Source organism: Mustelus asterias, unplaced genomic scaffold, assembly GCF_964213995.1.
Source record: "Mustelus asterias unplaced genomic scaffold, sMusAst1.hap1.1 HAP1_SCAFFOLD_69, whole genome shotgun sequence".
Lineage (NCBI taxonomy): Eukaryota > Metazoa > Chordata > Chondrichthyes > Carcharhiniformes > Triakidae > Mustelus > Mustelus asterias.
This window is the reverse complement of record NW_027590131.1, coordinates 994,930-1,001,346: the sequence shown is the minus strand read 5'-3', so window position 1 is coordinate 1,001,346 and position 6,417 is coordinate 994,930.

The window sequence follows — 6,417 nt, the reverse complement described above, 5'->3', positions numbered from 1 at the left end:
ACTTTCCCTCCCTTAGCCTCTCTCCCCTCACACTCTCTCCCCTCACACATTCCCCTCATTCTCTCCCATCACTTTCTCCTCCTCAAGTCCTTCCCCTTCACTCTCTCCCCCTCATTCTCTGCTCTCTCACTCTCCCGCCTCACACTCTCCTCTTTACTTTCCCTCCCTTAGTCTCTCTCCCCTCTCATTCTCTTCCCCCGCATTCTCTTCCCCCTCACTGTCTTCCCCCAGTCTCTCCCCTCACACTAACCCACCTCAGACACTCCCCTTTACTGTCCGTCCCCTCAGCCTCTCTCCCCTTATTCTTTCCCCTCATTCTATCTCCCCCATCACTCGGTTACCCTTTCTCTCGCTTCCTCTCACTTTCTCCCCCTCAGTCTCTCTCTCCTCACTCTCTCTCATTTCTCCTCACCTTCTCTCGCTTCCCCTCGCTCTCTCTCGCTTCCCATCACCCACTCCTCCTCAGTCTCCCCTCACTTGGTCTCTGCTCTCCCCACTCGCTCTGCCCATCGCTCTCTCTCCCCTCACTCCATCTCCCTTTGCCCTCTACCCTCACTCACTCTCTCCCCCTCACTCGCTCTTCACTTACTCTGCCCCTCACTCTATCACCTCTCACTCTCTCCCCGTCAATCCCTCTCCCCTTACTCTCTCCCTCCTCTGACTCTCTCCCCTCACGCATTCTTCAACGTCTTTACCCCTCCTCTCTTCCTTCACTCTTATTGAACCATTGAATTCAGCCACTTAAACCCTGTTCGGGAATTAAGCAAATACAAAAGTGCCCCTGAGATTAGGCCGTGAATTGAGGCCCAGTCACACAGGCCTTGAATTGAGGCCGAGTCACACAGGCCTTGAATTGAGGCCTAGTCACACAGGCCTTGAATTGAGGCCTAGTCACACAGGCCTTGAATTGAGGCCCAGTGAAACAGAACAATCCTTTCCATCCACAAATCCCAGTGCCCTGTCTAAAAACACAAGGAGGACTCTGGGATGGAGAACAAGCCTTTCCCCAGGCTCAGGAATGTGAATTTCAGCTCCCTCTCCCTCCCGAGTGCTTCACAGTGAGAGAGGCAGACTGAGAATGTTACAAAGAGAAACTCAGTAAAAGTAGATTGAAGCGCTGCCCTGGGCTCTCACACAGCACCGTGACATTACTGAGAGTAAAACACAGGCACTGTCCAGTTGGCCAATTAAACCGGGTCCCAATCGCAGCCTTTTTCATTCCAAGCCCCTGTGAGAACTCGATCGAAACGCCCTCTCTGCAGCTCTGCCTTACCCTGTTCCTCTCCATATCCCACCCTCCTTTCCCTCAGTCTTTTATGTTTAAAATGTGGACACTGATATAGTGTTAGGAATATGGGGCAGGGAGGAGGCACAGAGCATGAGTGCACAGCAAGATCCCACACAGTCTGAACATGGCCAGATACAATGTGATATTTAAGTGAGGATTGAGGTGAAGTCAGTGGGCAATGAGGGACCGCACCTCTCCCTCTCTCTCTCCCTCCCTCCACCCCTCCCCAGTTAAAATAATGACAAGTCACTCCAGGTTTGGTGCTGTCTCTACATTTGATATGAACAGGGAACGTACCACTTCGGGCATAGTCACTCCTCTCTGTTTCTCTCTCTCCGATTCCCTCTCTTTATTACCTCCTCCATCTCTGTCCCTATCCACCCCCGCTCCTCTCTTTCTCCTGCATTTGATGATCTATCTCTGTTCTCTCTCTCTCTGCCTGTTGATCTCCCCCTAACTCCCCCTACGTACCCATCGCCCTCCTCTCTCTCTCTCTCTCGCCTGCTCTGGATAATCTCTCTCTCTCACTCTCTCTCGCCTGCTCTGGATAATCTCTCTCTCTCACTCTCTCTCGCCTGCTCTGGATAATCTCTCTCTCTCACTCTCTCTCGCCTGCTCTGGATAATCTCACACTCTCTCTCGCCTGCTCTGGATAATCTCTCTCTCTCGCCTGCTCTGGATAATCTCTCACTCTCTCTCGCCTGCTCTGGATAATCTCTCACTCTCTCTCGCCTGCTCTGGATAATCTCTCTCTCTCACTCTCTCTCGCCTGCTCTGGATAATCTCTCACTCTCTCTCGCCTGCTCTGGATAATCTCTCTCTCTCTCACTCTCTCTCGCCTGCTCTGGATAATCTCTCTCTCTCTCGCCTGCTCTGGATAATCTCTCTCTCTCTCTCGCCTGCTCTGGATAATCTCTCTCTCTCTCGCCTGCTCTGGATAATCTCTCTCTCTCTCTCTCTCGCCTGCTCTGGATAATCTCTCTCTCTCTCTCGCCTGCTCTGGATAATCTCTCTCTCTCTCGCCTGCTCTGGATAATCTCTCTCTCTCTCTCGCCTGCTCTGGATAATCTCTCTCTCTCTCGCCTGCTCTGGATAATCTCTCTCTCTCTCGCCTGCTCTGGATAATCTCTCTCTCTCGCCTGCTCTGGATAATCTCTCTCTCTCTCGCCTGCTCTGGATAATCTCTCTCTCTCACCTGCTCTGGATAATCTCTCTCTCTCTCTCGCCTGCTCTGGATAATCTCTCTCTCTCACTCTCTCTCGCCTGCTCTGGATAATCTCTCTCTCTCGCCTGCTCTGGATAATCTCTCACTCTCTCTCGCCTGCTCTGGATAATCTCTCCCTCTCGCCTGCTCTGGATAATCTCTCACTCTCTCTCGCCTGCTCTGGATAATCTCTCACTCTCTCTCGCCTGCTCTGGATAATCTCTCTCTCTCACTCTCTCTCGCCTGCTCTGGATAATCTCTCACTCTCTCTCGCCTGCTCTGGATAATCTCTCTCTCTCTCACTCTCTCTCGCCTGCTTTGGATAATCTCTCTCTCTCTCGCCTGCTCTGGATAATCTCTCTCTCGCCTGCTCTGGATAATCTCTCTCTCTCTCGCCTGCTCTGGATAATCTCTCTCTCTCTCTCGCCTGCTCTGGATAATCTCTCTCTCTCTCGCCTGCTCTGGATAATCTCTCTCTCTCGCCTGCTCTGGATAATCTCTCTCTCTCTCGCCTGCTCTGGATAATCTCTCTCTCTCACTCTCTCTTGCCTGCTCTGGATAATCTCTCTCTCTCACTCTCTCTCGCCTGCTCTGGATAATCTCTCTCTCTCTCGCCTGCTCTGGATAATCTCTCTCTCTCACTCTCTCTCGCCTGCTCTGGATAATCTCTCTCTCTCACTCTCTCTCGCCTGCTCTGGATAATCTCTCTCTCGCCTGCTCTGGATAATCTCTCTCTCTCACTCTCTCTCGCCTGCTCTGGATAATCTCTCACTCTCTCTCGCCTGCTCTGGATAATCTCTCTCTCTCGCCTGCTCTGGATAATCTCTCACTCTCTCTCGCCTGCTCTGGATAATCTCTCACTCTCTCTCGCCTGCTCTGGATAATCTCTCTCTCTCACTCTCTCTCGCCTGCTCTGGATAATCTCTCACTCTCTCTCGCCTGCTCTGGATAATCTCTCTCTCTCTCACTCTCTCTCGCCTGCTCTGGATAATCTCTCTCTCTCTCGCCTGCTCTGGATAATCTCTCTCTCGCCTGCTCTGGATAATCTCTCTCTCTCTCGCCTGCTCTGGATAATCTCTCTCTCTCTCTCGCCTGCTCTGGATAATCTCTCTCTCTCTCGCCTGCTCTGGATAATCTCTCTCTCTCACTCTCTCTCGCCTGCTCTGGATAATCTCTCTCTCTCACTCTCTCTCGCCTGCTCTGGATAATCTCTCTCTCTCTCTCGCCTGCTCTGGATAATCTCTCTCTCTCTGACGATGAATCTGGATTGAAATGCTCTCTGAAAGGTTTCTATCTGACCATTTTAAATCATGTCACCCTGTGACCACTGTTTGTGTTGATCACTGATTCACATTGAGAAATGAGGCTGGGGGCAGTGGTGGGAGATGGAAGCAATCACAGTCAGTTGTCAGCACACTGAATTTGGGGACCAGAACCACAGTCTCCCAGCAGGATAGGCTGCAGGGAAAATATGCACAGCAAGATCCCACAAGCAAACTGCTCTGTTACCCTCCTTCCCCCCCCGACCCTCACTGTTACCCTCCATTTCCCATTTCTCTCACTGATAACTCACAATCAGAGGAGAACGATGGGAGACAGAGAGAGAGAGAGCAGGAAAACCCACAATCACATCCTGAATTAAATGCATTATTTTGTTTTTAACCATCGAGTTCTCCCACTTCAGCACTGACACTGTTCGGGGATGAAGCAAATACAAAAGGACATTCTGAGGGCCCTCTGAGATTAGGCCTTGAATTGAGGCCTAGTCACAGAGGCTGCATTAAACCTCGGGGACAGAGAACAGTCTTCTCCCCCCCCTCCCCCAGTGAATGAGGACAATCCTCCCCAGCCCCGAAACTGTCCCAGACACGACTGGAAGGAGTGAGAGGGAAAAGGGAGAGTGGGGATGAGGGTGGAGCCAGTGATCTCCAGACCCTGCCCCTTCCACCCCCGCCCCCCGCACCCCCCGCATTAAAACAACAAATCACGTTGGGATTTTCCTCGACTTTATTACAAGATGCAACACAGAAGCAAATAGGTGGAGCAACGGGGAAGGATTGCAGGAAAGTGAGTGAAAAAACACCCTCGCCCTCTCTCTCCCCTCCACCTCATTCTCTCCCCTACTCTTGCCCTCCCTCTCGCGACCCACATTCTAGAACCTTTGATCTCTCCCCCTTGCACACTCTGCCTCCCTCACACTTTCCCCTCTTTTCCACTCCCTCTCCCACTGATTCTCTTCCCCTCACCCTCTCTTCTCCTCACTCCCTTCCTCCTCACTTAATTTCTCCCTCCCCCTCACTCAATTCCTTCCCTTTCACTCTCTTCCCCCTCAGTCTCTGCCCTCACACTCTCCCATTTACTTTCCATCCCTTAGTTTCTCTCCCTTCACTTCCCCACTCGCCCTCCCCTCTCTCTCCTCCTCACTCTGTCTTCACTCTCTCCCTTCCCCTTCAGTGTCTTTCCCCCTCAGTCTTTTCCGTCACACTGTCCCGCCTCAGACCTTCCACTCTCTTCCCCCTCAGTCTTTTCCATCACACTATCCCGCCTCAGACCTTCCACTCTCTTCCCCCTCAGTCTTTTCCATCACACTATCCCGCCTCAGACCTTCCACTCTCTTCCCCCTCAGTCTTTTCCGTCACACGATCCCGCCTCAGACCTTCCACTCTCTTCCCCCTCAGTCTTTTCCGTCACACTATCCTGCCTCAGACCTTCCACTCTCTTCCCCCTCAGTCTTTTCCGTCACACTATCCCGCCTCAGACACTCCCCTTCACTATCCATTCCATCAACCTCTCTCCCGTTTATGCTCTCTCCCCTCAGTTGCTCTTCACTTACTCTCCCCCTTACTCTCTCCTCTGACTCTCTCCCCGTCAGTTCCTCTCCCCGTTCTCTCCCTCCTGACTCTCTCCCTCATTCTTCACCTTTCTCCCCCTCACTCCGTCCCTTCACTCCATCTACGCTCACTTTCTCCCCTTCACTCTACCTCTCATTCTCTTCTCTCTCCTCCTCACTTTCATCCCCCACTCTCTCCCCCTCACTCCGTCCCCTCTATCTCTCCGTTTCACCCTTCTCCTCCCCCTGCGTCCCCCGCACTCCCCTCTCATTCTCTTATCCCTCATGCGCTATCTTCCCGTCACTCTCCCTCCCCTCCTCACAATCTCCCTCCCCTCCTCACTCTCCCTCCCCCATTCTCTCCCTCACTTTTCACCTATTCTCCCCCTCATTCGACCTCCCATCGCGCTCTCCCCTCACACCATCTGCCCTCAACCTCACTCCCCCTCACTCGCTCTTCACCGACCCTCTCCCTCACTCTTTCTGCTCACTCACTCTCTCATTGAGTGTATTTAAGACAGAGATAGATATGTTCTTGATTGGTCAGGGGATCAAATGTTATGGGGGAACGGTGGGAGAATGGGGTTGGAAACTTATCAGCCGTGATTAAATGGTGGAGGAGACTCGATGATCAGAATAGCTGAATTCTGCTCCTGTATCTTATGGTCTTTTCAGTTTCACGCTCACTGTTAGCATTTACACTATTATTATTACACAATTGGGCGGCACGGTAGCACAGTGGTTAGCACTGCTGCTTCACAGCTCCAGGGTCCCGGGTTCGATTCCCGGCTCGGGTCACTGTCTGTGTGGAGTTTGCACATTCTCCTCGTGTCTGAGTGGGTTTCCTCCGGGTGCTCCGGTTTCCTCCCACAGTCCAAAGATGTGCGGGTTAGGTTGATTGGCCAGGTTAAAAATTGTCCCTTAGAGGCCTGGGATGCGTAGGTTAGAGGGATTAGCGGGTAAAATATGTGGGGGTAGGGCCTGGGCGGGATTGTGGTCGGTGCAGACTCGATGGGCCGAATGGCCTCCTTCTGCACTGTAGGGTTTCTATGTTTCTAATTATTTACACCAGTCCCCCGCTCTTTATTAGCTTGT